At 38.0% G+C, this 19,095-nt stretch overlaps 1 protein-coding gene across 2 annotated transcripts in view; it reads right to left on the bottom strand.

Moving 5' to 3' along the window:
* Window positions 1-19,095, bottom strand: part of LOC310904446 (phospholipid scramblase family member 5-like) — a 155,020-nt gene that overhangs the window by 104,470 nt on the left and 31,455 nt on the right. For both annotated transcript variants that reach the window (XR_014588350.1, XM_083849194.1), the window contains exons 2-3: window positions 3,748-3,793; window positions 3,154-3,258 (exon numbers count right to left, since the gene is read on the bottom strand). The gene's annotated coding sequence lies outside the window, so the exon portion shown is untranslated. The remainder of the gene's footprint in view (window positions 1-3,153; window positions 3,259-3,747; window positions 3,794-19,095) is intronic.

Below are 19,095 nucleotides of genomic sequence, written 5' to 3'. Positions count from 1 at the left end.
CTCCCTTATAGTAAATTCTTCACACTGTCTCTTCAGTGACTCTGGTACTCGGTGTACTACTTTTATAATTGTATCGGACTTATAACAGTATGCCCAGCTACTGGCTTATACTAGTGGCTGAAGGGTCATGAAGTAAATTAAAGAGCATGATTAATAATCATAGAATCATCCAAGTTGGAAAAGACATTCAAGATCACCAAGACCAACTGTTAACCTGACCAGCTGAGTCCCATCACTAAACTATGTCCCTTAGTGCCATGCCCACACATCTCTTCATAGAATCATAGAATCATTAAGGTTGGAAAAGACCTCCAAGATCATCTGGTCCAACCATCATCCTACTACCAATATCACCCATTAAACCATGTCCCTAAGCACCACGTCCAGCCTTTCCTTAAACACCCCCAGGGATGGTGACTCCACTACCTTCCTGGGCAACCTGTTCCAATGCCCAACTACTCTTTCTGAGAAGAAATTTCTCCTAATTTTCAATCCAAACCTCCCCTGGTGCAACCTGAGGTCATTCCCTCTAGTCCTATTGCTAGTTATCTGCGAGAAGAGACCAACAACCAGCTCCCCACAAAGTTCCTTTCAGGTAGTTGTAGAGAGTAATAAGGTCTCCCCTGAGCCTCCTTTTCTCCAGACTAAATAACCCCAGTTCCCTCATCAGCTCCTCACAGAACTTGTTCCAGGCCTTTCACCAGCTTCGTAGCCCTTCTCTGAGCAAACTCCAGGGCCTCAATGTCTTTCTGTAGAGAGGGACCCAAAACTGAACACAGTAGTCAAGGTATGGCCTCACCAGAGCAGAGTACAGGGGGACAATCACCTCCCTGGCCCTGCTGGATACGCTATTCCTGATACAAGCCAGGATGCCATTGGCCTTCTTGGCCACCTGGGCACACTGCTGGCTCATGTTCAGAAATACCTCTTAAATACCTCCAGGGATGGGGATTCCACCACTTCCGTGTACAGACCATCCTAATGCTTAACCACACTCTCAGTGAAGAAATTCTTCCTGATATCCAGTCTAAACCTCCCATGGCACAACTTGAGACGATTTCCTCACATCCTATCACTTGCCACCTGAGAAAAGAGACCAAAACCCTCCTCATTGCAACCTCTTTCAGGTAGTTGTAGACAGTGAAGAGGTCTCCCATCAGCCTCCGCTTCTCCAGAATAAAGAACTCCAGTGCCTTCAGTTGCTCCTCATAAGCCTCGATTTCTAGTCCCTTCACCAGCTTTGTCGCTCTTCTCTGCACATTCTTGAGCAACTCAATATCCTTCCTGTAGTGAGGGGCCCATCAGTCTCTCCAGTGCTGAGTACAAAGTCACAAACCCTTCTCTAGTCCTGCTGGCCACACTATTTCTGAGGCAGGCCAGGATGCCATTAGCCTTCTTGGCCACCTGGGCACACTGCTGGCTCACATTCAGCCTGCTGCCGACCAGCACCCTCAGGTTCTTTTCTGCTGGACAGCTTTCCAACCATGCTGACCCAGGCCTATATCACTGCATCGGGTTGTTATGATCCAAATGCAGGACCTGGCACTTACTCTTGCTGAATTTCATACGATGGACCCAGACCATTGATCCAGCCCACCCAAATCCCTCTGCAAAACGTCCCTGCCCTCAGGCAGATCAATGGTCCTGACTAACTGGGTATCATCAGCAAACATACCCTTAACCAGATCATTCATAAAAATGTTAAATAAAACTGGCCCCCTTGTTCTGGAGAACACCAGTATTGAGTGGTTACCGATCAGATTTAATTCCATTCACAACGATCCCTTGGACCCAGCCATTCAGCCAATTCGTCACCCAGAGAACTGTATACCTGTATACCTATATAATATTCCATTAGTTGCCAAAAAAAAAAAAAAAAGTCAGCTGATGCTTTCAGACCTCTAGGACACTGAATATTTGCAAATAAATCAGTCCTAACTCTTTTTCATTGGCAAGTTACATAGTCCAATTGTTTCATCAGTTTGTATTTGAGGAATTAGAAACACTAAGACAGTTTTCCAATGCAAAGCAAAATGCTTACTTTGCATTCTTGCTGATGTTTGAGAAAGACTTGCAGTTGCATAAATAGAATGTTATCAAAATATCGCAAAATAGGCTAAATAGTGAGATACCAGATATTATCGCAACACATTGAAATATTTAACCTGTGATCAAGAGTTCAAAACAACCTCTATCAAAGAGATAACTGTATTTATTGTAGGTATCATTCTGTAGACTGAAAAATACTTGGGAAAATGATTAGATTGCATGAAATAAATTGGCGTTCTTATTTCAAAGAGAGAGAGAGAGAGAACATCATGTGTTAGAAATAAAGCAGAAAACTACATAATGCTTAAGTGGCCTTTTCAAGCCTTGCCCATAATGCCAGTGACATACTGCTCCAGTGGGAATACTAGAAGGAGCTGCATCTCAAAGAGACTTTATGACTTTTATGTATTTCCCAATCACATAATGTTCATTAGGACATGTTCTTTAGAGAAGACAACTCAAACTTTTCTCCTAATTTTGGCTAAAGAAGTAAGCAGTAACTCAGGTGTATATGAGAACTACAATGGAATGTGATTCTTCCATTTTTATTTGAATAGAATTACCAAATGAATCAATGAACTCAAACGATAAAAAATACAAGACACTGGTATGAAATAGCAAAAGCAGAAAGTGACCACAAATATCCAATAGGAAGGCTGGAAAATAGAGATCACAGTCAAGTCTCACAATTACCTTGATGCCTATTTATTCAGAATATTTTCAGAATATTTTCAGAAAACTGACATCCAACAACACTTCTGACTTTAACTGCAATTATTTTAAGAAATAAATACCAGCATTTCTTTACATGGAGATGAATTTCACGTTAATCATAATTTAAACCTATCATGGACATTTAAACCTAATCATAGAAGTCTTCAATGTAGAACAACCACGGAAACTGACAGAGCTGTTCCAGCTCTGGAGGAACTTATTAGCTGCACACATAGCCCAGCTACATGTGTTAGAACTTCACTGGTTAAATCAGACGCATAACATTATGCAGGTAAGTACTCTGACAAGCCTTTAAGTCACCCAACTGCATCTGACTGATAGATGATTTTTCATCTCTCCTGTGCTGTCTTTGGTGGCAATCAGCCATACCTTCAGAGGACTGTTGTTCTTGCAGCTCCTCATGTGGCATCTGACCTTCCTCAGGGACACCCAGGTGAGCAGATTCGGGGTACTCCTTACTTCTGAGGCCACAGCCTGCAAGGAATTACAAAAACATTCCTATTGCCACGTGTCAGGTTTGACAGGGGTGGTCTGCAGGCAATACCCACCACCACACACATCAAGGCTGTACTAACCTGAAAAAAATGTGGAAGGGACTCTAGGACACCAGGTGCCACAATTGGTAAATACTAGCTAAGATCCATTGTAGATCTCTAATAAAATTACTGTCACCAGTTCTACTGCTAAACATTTACCATGATTAAGGAAAAAGTAATGATCATATTGCTTCAATGAGAATATTTTCAGAACAGAAGTTCCAGTATAACAATACATATATTGTTAATAACAATTATGAATATAAGTATCGTAGTAACATCCAAAATGCACTAATACTTCCAAAAATCTCTTTTAGAGCATTCAGCAGAGAAAAATAGAGTGGACTTGAATGTCAATTGTCTAAAGTATGCTTTTGAACATGAAAGATTTAATAGGGCTTTGATATAGAAAAATAGAAAACTTTACCTTATGTTCTTACTTGAAAAGCTTCAGTGAAAATTTGGCCATTAACCTGAAGGGAATGAGGATGCATATGTTTTAATATATATAATTATGTCTGCTTTATGAAACAAAGATGTCTATATGGCACCAAACTGAGTTCCAAACACAAAAGATGAATTTCTACTGAGAATTGACATTAAAAAATAATGAATAGAAATATTTCCATGAAGCTTGGCAGGAATATGTACACTGTAGATGAACAACTATTTTAACAAATGTTCAATAGAAGAATCCAGAATCCATGAAGAAATAGCATAACTGCTGATGTCTGATTCCATTAGGATCAGCACCAATGCACTACTAAATTATTACAGGATATTTTATAAAAGGTTATTGATGATTTAGTGGCAGGCTAGGTTATGTAGCTTACAAGCTGTCATCTTTAAGGTGAGGCCAAAAGCGAGCCCAAGGATATATTCTAAAAGAAAATGTAACAATTATTATGGCATGTGTGTCAGCAAAGTTCATATGATTCATTGTCCTTCTGGTAATAGGAAAGCTGTCAGTGGGTGCTCTTGGGCATGGTTCAGCTGACTATATAAAGAATGTTCTCTTAAACATTCACCTACGGCTTGCGATTCAGAGGTTGCTTGTCTGATTAAATGGAAAGGAGGTAATTTAAAAGCATCTTCCTTTCCAAATCTGTTACTGTCAATTGGCTTTGGTTCAGAGGTTTCCAATCTGAAGTACATGAGGTGGCTGCAGAAGAACTCTATTAAATATTCCTACATAAAATGTTTTCTTAGCCCAGGTCAGCTCCCCTATGCACTTTTGATGTATTAGAACTTTAACATTTAACTGAATTGACAATTGATGGGTTTTATAATCAATTTGCACAAAGGATGTGCCATTCTCAAGTAAACTCACCATTTATTAAATATAATGATAAAGAGGATCATATCAGGTGGGGGTTAGTGCAGTGTTTTTTTCCTCTGTGGTTCATATATTGTGCAAGATACACCTGTGATATAATCTGGTATAAAACTGGGCTGAAGCTCAGCTCCATTTCAGTATTAAGTAAATGAAAGTTATGAATCTAGTTAAAATGGAGAGTGTCAACCTAACCGTTCAAGAGAGGGCAAAAATAAATCTGTGGCATATTTTCCTTAATGTTTTGCCACAGGGTGATTTCTGAACTCACAGCACAGATGTTTTAAATATGATACAACCTATCTGCTACAATGTTCTATGTTAATTCCTTCAGAAAAGTGTACTAATTTAGGGACGGTTATGTTTTCTTTTGATGAAGTATCTCATCTTCCACCAGTGTTTCCAGGAACTTTTTCACTTTTTTTTTTTGTGTGTGTGTGGTTTTTTGTGTTTTTTTTTTTTTTTCTTTAATGGGTAATGTTGGAATGAAGTGGCAGGGTCTTTCACAGAAAGGCTAACTTACAGTAGTTTTTGTATAATGCTCTACGGATGTAGATGTTCCCCATATGTGAAGAGACTAGAAACTTAGTTTTGTCTCTGGGTATTCATTCACCATATAAATCTCCCAACACATTCTTATCTGCTATGTAAATAAGATGTGGAATTCCAATAGTGTCTCAGCATTCTACAGCAGATGGTATAGTGAGATTTACCACACCATTACATTTAATGGGATTGAATTCATTTGGATTTCTTGATGTTCACTCTGTCCTTCTCTGAGCAGCAGTGTTGCCAATGCTCCTGATTATGTATGATTTGAGAGAGTGCTTAAAGAAGAAAAAAACCTTTATCTTAGAAATATGAGTATTTTCTGTCAAATTTTAAAGTGTGTATGTATTGCATTTCACAGGATTTATGAGCCCTATGAGAAAAGGATATTTAATGAATATTCAACAAAGAACTTGAAGTCATTACACGCTAAGATTTTTGTAAATATCAGCTATCCAGTTAACTGTTTTAGTACTAGCATCATTATATATTCATTTGGAAAGAAATGAGCTTTTTACCTTACCACATCATTGCAGAGTGAAAACAACAAAAAGTATCTATGTTCAGAAAAAAAAAATCTTTTAAAAACATAATCCTTTTTTTTATTTTAATTTCCTAGTAAAGCTGGCTCACTATATGCAATAATTGTACTAAATTAATAAATATTTTCAAAATCAAAGTGCAAACTGACACTGTTAAAATATAATTAAAAATGACAGTGTAAAACACTGTCAACTTCTTCTAGTAAACTGTCTTCTCAAAAAATGCTGCTGCAAATGCCTTGATCTGCTTGTTCCACAAATTGCTGTGAACCCAAAATGACAACTAAAATGTATACAGATGTTGTACGCAGTCATACATTAGCTGGTGCTTTAAATTATTTTGTCTGCTTAGCATTCTATTATTTCTGCAATACCATGTGTGGCCTAAAAATTTACTCAAAGCAATCTTGTGAATTTTATCATGCTATTGCTACCATTCTTCATGGTAGTCATATAGACCACCAAAGTACTCCATACTGGATATGTGAATGAGATAAAACATATCTTTTCACAATTAAACTTAGTGAGGATTTCAGAATTTTTCCACCTTAAAAATACTGAGCTTTGTAATTAATATGTATATATATGTATTTCTGAATTCAGGATCTCTTGTGCCTGAAGCCTAACTGTTTTATAAATCATGTTATTAATTGCAAATCAGTCATCTTATTGGCCATAACACATTCTTTACTACAGTGCCAAGCAAGGACAGCAATAATGCTGAATCTACCATACACAAATGAAAAAGCTTTAATTACCATGATGTATGACAAACACCTCACTTTTCTCAAAAGCTTGAACAGGCAATAATATCACCTCCGTGGATGATGTGGTTCACACCCAGAAATCCTATTCCAATGGGCACCACAACTTTTGCTTTGAAGATAGATGAAACATGCAATGTCAAAATTGTGGAACTAATGAAGTACTATTGAAAACTCTGAAATATTGATGTTTTTACCTAAATGATATTGGATCACAGGATAAATAGGCAATTCCACCAAATCACCAAACTGAAACGCAACAGAGCCACAGTCGCATCAGAAACACCGGGCTGGGTTTGAGGGGTGGAGGCTGAAGGATTTCCATGTTATCCTCCAGACCCACAGCAAGAGTCAAAACAAGAGTCAAAACACAAAATCAAAATTGTCTGTTTGAAAATTCTTGTTTTATGAAAAGGCAGAGTAATAACAGAGAAATATTTTGAAGGAAAATTATGCAAGCTCTAGTTTACAGCAAACTGCCATCTCCCAACAACTCAACATGAGTGCTACGAGCTGGTTTTGCCCACACAAGTCATTTTACTGGCAGTAGTAGGGAAAGCACAGCAGCAGCAAGACATGCCTAATTGTTGCCCAATGATCACATGTTGCTGTAATGTGTGTGCACTGACTGAACACTAACCAAATTTAATCATTAGGAAATATCTCTGCTTTACTGTGACTATCAATAGCTTTATCTACAAAAGAAAATGACAGAGCTGAAAAAAATCACAGAAGTAGCAGTATGGTATTCTTGATACATTTCTACTACAGCTTATAATTGAAGTAAAAATAAGAGCTCTATAGATCTTTCATTTCAGTGAAACTTCACTGACAAACTTTTTTCCCCTTCAAAGAAAATATCTTCAGAAACAGCAGCCCTACTTTTCCACTGTCTCTAAATTGTTTCTTCACTCTCTGGCTTTGATGGCAATTAGATCAGACTATCAGTATATCCCATTTTTATATGGCTTACCCATAGCTCTTTTTACCTTCTGTCAAAGATATTAATTATATACAATACGTTAATGATATATCCATATTGTCATTTGTCATTAAGAAAATTAGCTACAGGAGGTTGCTGTAGGCCCAAAGATGGTTTCTTATTTTCTTTGATTTATTCTTACCAGAGGGTGGCTATAAGATTGGTTGTTTGTGAGGAAGGGGGAAAAAAACAGTTAGCATAGCTGGTTTTCCATACTAAAAACAAACAAACAAAACTTTAAAAGCTCAAGCACATGTTATTTTTCCTACGTTTATATTCTCACAGTGAAAAAACTGGGTGGTGGACTAAGCACTTCCCATCTAAAACCAGTAGTCAAAACTGTTCCATACACTAATCCTAATATTTTTAAGTATATCTTTCATATATGAACTCCAAAGCTTTCTGAAGTGTTTTTAGGACTTTTTAAACAGAAAAGTCCCCAAGAAAGAAAAATAACAGTTTCAAGTTAATTCCAGTTTGTTTTAATGTTGAACTTCTAATGACTTATGCTGGTTTAAACTGAGTAGTGACTCCCCATGAGATGAACCAAGGAAGGATTGTTTCATTCTGAATAAGTACTCAGAGTTTGAGTGTGTATTTGGATCAGGATTTTTTCTTTGAAAACTCATGAAAATAGATTTTGTGTAAGATACTATTGGCACTTGTTTCTGGACTATCAGAAGATCTCCATTATTTAATGTATCCTTTGCAGTCCTAGTAACATGAAAAACACTGGAGAAAAAGTTCACAGTGTTCATACATCAAAGTCTTTAGATTCTGACTTTTTGTAAAAGTGACAAATTCATGAGTCATGATTCATGAGATCTGTTCTGCTCTTTTTTCTTTCCTTTTTTTTTTTTAATTTTCTTTTTATTTTTTTTTGTTCTATTTTCTATGTGGTTTTGTGGTTTGGAATCTCCCAAGAAGGGGTATAGAGACAACAAATGCAGAAGGGAATTTAAGGGTAAACTTAGCTGTGATAAATTTGAGTTGCACCTTTATCTAGTCAATGCATCATTTAGTTACACCACCTAGTTACATCAAATTAATTTATCCAACCTTTTTTTTTTTTTTTTTTGGAGGACATGAACATTGCATAAAAATTATTGATACTCAAGTGAATTAAGAAACAGCAAATGAAATGGCTTTCATTTAATTTCTTGGGGGCTGTTGCATAAGGAACAAAGGATAAATATGTCTGCACAGACAGTGAAACCAGCCCAAAGAATGAAAGGGAATTCTCCAGTGAGATACACTTGATATATTACAAGAGTTACTCTCCCTTCTTTATTGTAATCCCATGGTAAAGCAAACTTATCTACACTTGCTAAAGTTGCTTGCTGACTCATATGCTATGGTTATTCATACTAGTCAAGTTACCTATGTAACTTGGAACTGCCTGAATAGTTTTTTGTGTTTGTTTGTTTTCAATGTGTGTTTTTTGTTGTTGTTTTGTTTTACTTTAAAAAATCACAGATGAAAAATTAATCTCCTCTTCCTACATTTTCCTCAGTTTAAGTTAAGGATTGGTATACATGTCACTTAAATTATTCTGAAAAATAAATGACAGTATTTAACTACAGTTCTCCATTAGAAGTATAAATTAGCTCTGTTTACATGTCAGTTTCTTATTAAGATTCTTTTAGAAACTCATGGTTTCTGGGAAGAGTAAGAGGGTGCTGACTTAAGTCGGCATTCTACACACTATGCATAGGTTTTTGACAGCTGTCATGGAGATGCTAACCCAGTCCATTCTCGCTATTTACCAAGAACTGAATTCAGACAGGAAATAAAGGCTCAGATCTCCACTGAAGTATCTATGATAGAAACTTCAGATGGGAAAACATTTTCCAATTAGTGAAAGCCAGTTTCTACCTACGTCTTTGATCACACAGTGAGCAACTTCTTGTTCTACAGATGGTACCACTGCCATCAGGACATCCTGCTGCAGAGTCAGGTGCTAGACTGTGAATTTCGTATCTAAACCTGACCCTAAGGACATTTGTAGTTCTTAAGGAGGACTATTCTTCTGTAACACCAAAGGAAACATTTTTATCATTCCTTTTGTTGTTTGATAGTCACCATTTTGATATTTATCTTTTTTTTAATCATATCACTAAAGTGAAAATTTCACTTACTTCTTCCATTATATTTTTGTGAGGGATACTCTAAATTTCACATGACTCATGTAGTTGTGAACAAGTTAAATTTGAACCAAAGACTGAACCTAGAATCTTGCAAATCAAAAGGCACTGCAGGTACTCTGTGTTCTTGTTAGTCAGTCTGTAGGATTTAGATAGGGAAAAAAAATTAAAACAGGAAAATAATATACTGTTAAAGTTGATTAGCTGCCTGTAGTCTCCTAGATACAGAAGATTTCCTCCTTTTGCACAGCAGGTGCATGCATGACTTATGCAGGCAAAGTTCAATTTTGTAAAGGTTAAATTTGATCAAATTGATTAAATACAGATTTTTCTTCCATTCTATCAGTACCAGATTTATGCTTACTGGTTAGAAACCTGTTTCTCAAAAGCCATGGTCATTTCCCCACTTTATTGTGTCTGATTGTTAAGTATCTATGATTTCAAATAAAGAAACAATCCTTTTATGTGTAACTCTAAAATACATTAAGTAGCACCCTGCAAAAATGTTCCTGTCCACCTGTGACAAAGAAAATAAGTAGAAATTAATTTCTCCCAGCCCACCATATTTGGCATATCAATGCTAAGACCAGGTGAAATGCTTACTTTAGGTAAAAGTACTTTTTCTTTTCAGCAGGTCAAAGTGTTCAAAAGTATCACACACTGAGAGAAATTACATTTCTCAGCTGGTCAAAACTGAAAACACAGATCTAGGACCTGCAAATGTTTGAAATCTGGCTAAGCATTACATCCATGATTAGCAGTGCTTACTCTGACAGAGACTCTTGTATGGATCAAGTTAAACATATGACTGAGGTTTGCAAAGGACTGGGGCAAAAACTATCCCCATCACTGGGAGACTGCAGGAATTAAATTCCCACTGGAAGTGGCTGGTAGTGAACAGTGCTCAACACCTTGTGGAAGATGTTTGGCCTAGGGGCAGACTGCGTTTGCACCTGGGCTGATGGCTGGTTGTGGGCAAGGTTTCAGCTCCTCACCATGAAAAATCTTTGCGCACCCAGGAATTATAATGGAATTTATTCAGGGTCATTAACTACGTAGAGACAGCTGTGAGCACCACTAAGATTTACTTAGCGTGAGGATATAAGAATTAACCAATCTCCTAGATTACAGATACAAATTTGTGCTCCAAATCCATTCAGATCAATGCTAAATGAATCATTAATATTCTGTATGAAGCAGAAAATGAAGCCGATGAAAGCTGAACCCACTACCTTGTCATTACATTCTCTATTACCACAAGTTCATCCAAAATTGCAAATCATTACCGCTTCTCCGGCATCTGCTACACTCCACTGCTGTCCCTGGAGCACTCAGAGAGTCAAATATGTGTACTAAAGCATAAAACTACTAACACCACTCATCCATGGTTACACAGACACATCTGAACATTACTTTAAAAGTGTCATAGACCTTATATTTATCGTTCTGAATAAACATTAGTCTCATGAACAGAGAAGCACCAAAGTCTGGAGACTGGTAATTACTCACAGGATAGGTACACTGCCATTAGCTGCAATGAAAGCCTCGCTGTGTTTCCATGTCAGTGGATTTTGGTACTAAGGAACAGTATCTTGCCTCAGACAGGAGAATTTAACTCCATGCTTCTTTAGTCTTATGTACTTAGGCAATAGGACCGTAACATTGTGGAATGTTTGACTGGGTTTTGACACAAATTGCACGAGACATGGTACATAGGTAATGCAACGCATACAGGCTCTATCTTTAGTCCAAGCCTTTTATATATTCTCAGAAACTAATATTTGGGCCAACAGAAATATTTCATGACATTTTCATTTTCTCAAAAATGGTAATCCCTCCTGATGAGATTCCAAAATAAAATTTTGATGCTTTCAATGGCATTTTGTATTTTTTAAAAGTGTTTTAATCTGTATTTTGATTTTAAAAGCTAAATACTTTTATAGATTAAAAATACATTTTAATATTAATATTTTAATGAAAAATTGACACATTTTTGTAACTTTCTTTTTCAGATTAGACAAAGAGAAAATTCAGTGACTGAGCCCTTGCAATGTAATTTCCTGTGAATAAAGATTCAATTGTCTATCTGATATTAACATGATAATAAGTTGATTTAAAAAAAAAGGGTTATCTAGAGTACCATATTTCTAATTAAGAGAGACAAGAATCTTTTCAAAATGACTTCCTTATACTCTAATATAAGTCTGTGATGCACAGCAGCAAGATATTAGGGCAATCAGAACCCAGAACCAAGGTTGATTCTCAGATATTTCTGTAAATTGCCATTTGAAGGATTGTGATCCAGGAAGAAATATACATTCACCCAAGACTCCAAAATGCATTGATGCTCACTATATTCACAAGAGAGCAGAAATTTTGTTCAGTAACACAACAATTCCTGTCTGGCTTTTTAACCCACATCATCTGAAACCACCAAAAAATGGGAGGTACCTCTGTAGTGCCATTCAAAAATTAAATGTTGGACTCATTTCAGTCTTTCACTGATGTGCAAGGAAGACAAGAATAACAACGTTATGAAGATACTGAAGTGTCCCACTATTTCCCTGACAGCCTCACTACCAAAACCCAACGTGTGTTTTGGCATAATGCTGCTTCAGGGCTGATGGAAGTGTGATTATTCTGGTTTACATCAGCTACCAGCCTGACCCAGTGCCTTTGGTGCTGGCCTCTAAGGGATGAGCTTGGCAGCCTGGATGGCTCAAGAACAGAGCAGAGAATACACCAAAGCCTGGTGGGCTGCCTTTACACTTACAAAGTGCCCAAAGCATGGAAATCAGGGCAAGAGGCTCTGCATGCCAACTGCATCTGAGGAAATGCACCATAAGGCTTTTTATAACTCATCTCTCAGCCTCACAGAAGGCAATAGGCAGCCTTTTTTTTTTTTTCTTCAATAAAAATCTGCCTCTCTACTTTGCTCATATTCAGCTCACAATCAGATGCTATGCAGATCAGTGCCCAAAATATCAATCCAGCCAAATGTTTGCCAGAACTTTAGGGAAAACTTACAGTCTCAGAACTATTTGCATTCTGAGCTGAATGTTTTAATTTCAACCCCACTGACATCTGCTATGTTTTCACAATCTTTTAGATGGGTTACTCTGATTATTAGCAAGTAACCAGTGTGATCTTACTTTTCTTTTTACTTCTCCCTCCTGCTAATATGGAAAGGCAGCAAACTATGCCTGAACCTGCCAAAATTGGTTCCTCCTGATTGATTTGGCATTTTAGGGTTTATTTTTATTTGTTTGTTATTTTGAAGTTTACTTTCCAGTGCCCACCCGTCCTTGGGAGAATAGAATGTGCATGCCATGCAGATATCTCTCAAGATCTATTCCAGTTACTTTTGATCTCCAGACTTTGCTGGCACATTTCCTTCCCAGTTTCCATTTGCCACCTTAGTCCCTTTTCCTTTTTTTTTTTTCCAAGTCCACAAACAAATTTTTCTGCAAAAGACCTTTCACTGATGTATCCTCCTTTCTTTGCAGATTATCTTCCCTGAGCTTTTCATTAGCAGCTGCCAATCTCATCTATTTATCAGCTGGCACAAACTGCTGGATTTTCTCTCTTTCCAGACCTGTACTTCAAATCAGCCTGGGCACTCCAAGCTGGAAAAAGAGGTGATGGTGAAGACAATCAAGGGGATTCACATTGAAATATAGAAGCAGCAGGCAGCAGCTGTGGCCCTTGAACAATAAAAAGCTTAGAAATTTCACCTTTTTAATTTGTCTAATAAAAATGGATGATACTAGTGTGGGATAGATTCTAGCTGCTTCAGGCTGGTGTTTGGATGAGCAACAACTCAAGGATCCTCAGGAGTCCTCACTTAAGAGAGTGCTGATTCTCCCTCTGGTTTGCTTTCCAATACATGGGAAGCACTAATGATGTTTTAAATCAAAGCACATCTCAAATATTAATGATGTTTCAATGTGCCTCCCATTTAACGTAAAGCAGCACATAGCACTTTTCAGCTATTTTTTTAAAATAGATTTTACGCTCTAACTGGCATTAGCAGGAGACCTCTGAGTGGCATTAACATATTAAGGGTGCTTAGTTCCCTGCCTGTCTTTATCCCAGCCACCCAATGAGTAACAGCTACAGTCAAGCTGGTAGAAAATCCTCACAGAACCGGTTTCAAATGCAAACACTTTTTATGCCCTTTGGTTTAGTGCATCTTTTTATTTTATATTTTTATAGGGCTTGGCTGTCAGGAGAGACATATCACATCACAGTGTTTATATATAATGCCATTACAAAGACTTCATGTTTAGCTGCAGCTCACAAGGGTTGTTTTCCTTTTGGGGGGTAGTTTGTGCCAAAATGAGAGGAAATAGCATTTCCTCCGAGAGTAATGAGCAGCTGGTGCTTTTGCCCTGGTGTTTATAGGATGTAATAGGCACAGTGGCACATTTGGAACTGGTTGGGGAGAAAACTAAATGCTGCTTTCTTTTATCTTTATCACCCCCTTTCCCACGAAGGTTTTTCAGTCTCTATGGTTTATACTAATTTTAGAAAATGCAATATAAATAAAACCACAGCACTTTACCACAATGCAGTAGGATATTACAATGTGTGCGTGGTAAAGATGGACTGTTTTTATCAACTGGAATCATAAAAACTAAGACAATAAAATATTTTTAAAACTTCTCCAAATAGTTCTTGGAAGAATTAAAGCAAAGGGAGTGCATCTGGAAATCATACTTGGAGACAAACCAGTGAAATTGCCAAAAACCGTACATCTGCTCTCTTGGCCATTGTTTGACCTTAGCTATGCATTCATAGCTGCCATTCTTACTCCATGAAACTTTAATCCAGAACAACAGTAGAGGAACTTTAAAGCACCAATTTCTCCTAAAAACATTTACTAGTTTCCCACTCAGTGTAAATTGGTATAGCTCATTGACTGTGATAGAGCAATGCAACTCTTCAAAACTGATATAAACCCATTCAAACAGAACCAGGATCTGCTCCTTTATGCACAGCACTTCAAACTGACTGATTAGACCATTATGCATTGTGAATAGGGTGGCAAACACTGTTGCACAGATAATGTCCTCTTCATCAGCTGTACTAATTGGTATTTGTGGTGATCTTGTAAACGTTGTGTAAACTAATGACATGCACTTGATAGCAGTTCAGTAGCCAAAGACTATTTATTTGTGTTGATATAATGTGATGAAACACATAATTATCTACCCCGCTAGTAACAGCGCTCCTTACATGGATCACCACTAATACAACAAGTTATGTCATCCTTGAGTAATGACGTCATATTGGTGATTTTAGAAATGAGGTTATGGGCAAGCAAAGAGCAATATTCTTCCTTGATGGCTGCATAAAAAAGAATTTTAAGGGTGGCACTTAGACATTATTTGGCTAATAAGCAAGTCCAAACACATGTTAATGGAATTGTTTTTGTGTATAGGTTATGACTATGTAAAACTGTTGCCACTTTTTAGTTAATTTTTGTTTTTCTGAAGTAATGGGCATCCACAAAAGCAAATTAGACCTAGGGCATTTATGTAGGGCACACAAATGTGAATCTAAAAGCCTGCCGTTAAGAACCTAATTTGTAAAATGTGGGTTTTAACATTTCATGGGGGAAATGTATCATGGTCACAACCATGCTTTTGGAAACCTCCACATGGGTTGTAGTTCCTCACAATGTTCACAGTATCCACGAGACAAGAAGCCTCTGCATTAGCCTGAGTGTTATTTTCTTGGGCCATATTAAATCCTTGCAGTGATTCAAGATGGTTTCAGGCTGTGCTGCAAGCTGAAGGTTCAGACCCAGTATACTGGGTTCAACGTGTCTGGATCATCTTAGGCATTGTTTAACCCAGTCAGTATTTCTGATGTACTTCTGAAATGAAACAAGACGAAGCTGGTTGTTGGCATGAGGCACCTTGCACAAGCCAAGGAAGCATTATCCCATGAAGACTCCTGCTTCACCAGTGTCACTCGAGAGAAGGGCTTCTTGTTGTAACTTGGATCACTGTCACCATCACCTAGAGGCTGGCTCAGTTAGCACACAATGAAGTACTACTGTTGTTTCCTTACCTCTCCCACATATTCCATCTTTTGATGTCTCCCTCAGTATGTTATGAAAGACAAGATTCTCACCTGCCCTGAGACCAAAACTTCCTGCCTTATCCAGCACTTGCCATGCCTTCCTTTCTCTTGTCATCACCAACTTGCCTTCTTGGACATCTGTTGAACCTCAAAGTCCACTTACCTTAGTTCTTTCACTGCAGTATGTGACACCTTGCTTCTAAGTAGATCCGCTTCTTGAGAGCTATGGGAAAAAACTCCTCATCCAGTACGAGAAGAAAATATTGGTCCATACCTACAGCCACGTCTCAACTATTAGCTGTGTGGTACTGGAATATATTGTGACCAGTTTTCTGATGAAAACATCTATCTTGCTTTTCAGTCAGTGGGAAGCTGAGCACATTGCAACCCCCACCATTACTGATTCTTCTTTTTCTTTTTTCTTTCCTCTGTATTTGGATTTTTACATGTTTTAAATAAGCTGCAATAAGATCCCAAATAAACCTGGATTGCCAGATCTTGTCCTATGAAACTTGTCATACTTCAAGACTACGTTTCTTTTGAAGTTACGGGTCATTGTACCACTCACTCCAAGAGTTAGCTGGATCCTACTTATGCTGATGATTCTTTTAAAAAGTGTCTTAAATGACTCCTTCAGAGAAAAGGGGACTGCAGTACTACTTGCATTTTTTTTAGAATTATGATCATTACATTATTTTCCAGAAGAGATCAGGTGTGCTCCAGCCTGACCTCTGCTACTTCACGCAGCCCTCAGAGCAAGCAACCCCAGAGAACTCCAGAGCTCCTCCTGCTTACAGCAATTACTTATGATACAAAAGAAATCTTTTGGAAAACTGTCTCAGAGAAAAATACAACACTTTAGGCTTCTAGTCCCCAGACTGCATGGTTAAATAGCATTTAGAAGTCAAAACAGACAAGCAACTAGTATGAACATTTGTACAATCCCTCTGAGAATGGAGAGAGGTTTTCTAACATTAGCAACCCCTTTAGGAGGATTTCTGTTTCATAAATGCTTTTCATACTGTTCTGCCCCTTCCTTTAAGCTCTTCCCATCTAGTTCACTGCTCTCTTTTTTTAGAAGCTGTAAGATGGTAGCTGCCAGGGTCACAAGGTTTTGCTTTACCTTACACAGGAGGGCTCTGATAAGAGAGTTAAATAACTACCGGTAACTAATACTCAATATTATTCAACTTGGCTGATGGAAACTCTGCCAAAGGCACATTCCTTACAAAAATCTAGGTCTCAAACACCATTAGTTTTCCTGTGTTTTATTTTATTATTATTATTAATTCACCCCATCATTAGCTCATATTTGACATAGTAATCTTCCATAGCTTCCCTGGAGTAAGACGGGGAAGAGGCTTTATAAGCTATAGGAAAAAAAGCACTGAGTAATGCTTGCTACCAGTAGTCTGTGCACAAACTTTCCCTGGAATTCATCTCCTTGATGGAGGAAAGATATGGCACATCTCACAATGTCCATCCCTTTGCTCCATTATCTACCTTTGCTCCAAGGTAGATAATCTGGAGCTTTAGTTTACATTTAATGAATCATCTTCACCTGTTGTACCTATAGGAAAGGATTTTATTTTATTTGTTTCTTGATTATGATTTCCAGCTCGATCTACCACTGTACTAATTGGTACACACAATAATATTCTCATGCATACAGAACAGTCACTTTGAGCTCTGGGCCCAGGATTATAATGTGCTGCCTAATTTCAAACTCACACAGCCTAGAAGTGCCACTCTTTTCTGTTTTCAGTCCCTTCAACACTCCCCAAGGGCAGGGCTGTGTTTGTCTCTGCTCATCTTGCTCAGCCCAGCTTGGGGCAGTCTCAGACCTGATCCAAAATCCCCAAAGGCTGATTCAGCTACCTGGGATCAGGAGAACACAGGATTATCTCAACAGCCTGGCCATGGCATCAGCAAAACAATTGAAGGTGGTGAATAAGCTGTACCCATTTAAAACACAGTATTTTACTTGAAGTATGCTCTGTGAAGTGCTTGCCACTGTGACGTACACGTGCTTATCATGTCCAAAATTCTTCAAATAGCTTGCAGTCAGCTGGCTACAGACCAATGGCAGGTACAATAAAGGTCTATGTCCTCAGCAGCACTCAGGTAGTTATCTGTACTGAATGTATGTGTACGGCTTCATGTACGATGTTTGTGACAAGCCAAGCCCCAATAACTGCCAGGAAGAGTCCTGAAGGGCACACACTTATCAGCTCCTTTACATTCTGTTTCAGCTGTTTTTAAAGCCCAAAATAACCTTCCCTATGATTCATCAGCCATAAACCCACTGGAATATTCTGCAGAGAGTCGATCAATTTGTCATGCCAGGATTGCACAGATCAGTAAAAGAACAAGTGATACATTATAATTGCACGTAAAAAGACTGGAATGATCTTTGCATCTTTATTTACTTCTGTTAGAAAATGTCTTAGCAGACTTAGCCATTAACATTTTCTGCTTTCTCAAGGAAAAGATAATTTATCCTCTTAAAGATATTAGACTCCTGTGTATTGTTTTTCCCCATTTGGTATCCTTGATTCCCCCTTCTTAACAGTTGAGTGCTTGCAATCAGCACACAATGACACTTACTAAAAACAACTGAACTACAACACCCCACCATAATGTTGCTCTAATACCATATATAACACCATATAACACCAGCAATGTGGAGCAGCTTCACTGTGCACAGACTCAAGTCTCTCCATACCTACATCTGTTTTCTTTTCCCTCTGGTACATCTGCTGTGGAGCGTGACCCCTGCTGAGCACAATGAGACCCAAACTCGTGTCTTTTGCTGTAATTCTGAGCCCCAATTCAAACTCCAGTGCTTGGCTTTAATTTCTCAGAAACTGACAGATGCTGGATCAACACAACGTGCAGAAAACTGTGTGTCATGTTCTGCTGTCTTTGTTATGCTTATTATACTCTATCAGAGAGGTGGCCAACAAACAAATTCTGTAGCACACCTTCTTGTTACATTATATGCCACATTGCCAGCTACAAGAGAAATATATGAGACACATATGGGAAAAGGGAGAAGAAATGTTAGCTGGCTAATCTATATAACAGACATCGCTAAATTTCAGTGCTGCACTATTTGCTTCAAGCAGAAACAGATAGAAAAACATTCACTGATGAAATTATCATTTTTTTCTGCTAAATTATGTCCTTATTAGTGACAGACATACATGTAAATATAGGAATAGACTGAAGCAGCTACTTCATCAGTATTACAAGAACAGGAAACAGGAAAACTTGGATATTCTTGAGGTCCCTGAGCTCTGCAATTCCTCCTCTGCAGTTCCACAGAGTGCAAGAAAGTCCAAGACAATTTCACTGGTAGCCCTTCCTCT

The sequence above is a fragment of the Anser anser genome, assembly GCF_964211835.1.
Source record: "Anser anser genome assembly, chromosome: 9".
Classification (NCBI taxonomy): Eukaryota; Metazoa; Chordata; class Aves; order Anseriformes; family Anatidae; genus Anser; species Anser anser.
Note: the sequence above shows the minus strand (reverse complement) of the source record. Positions and strands in the feature narration are given on the sequence as shown.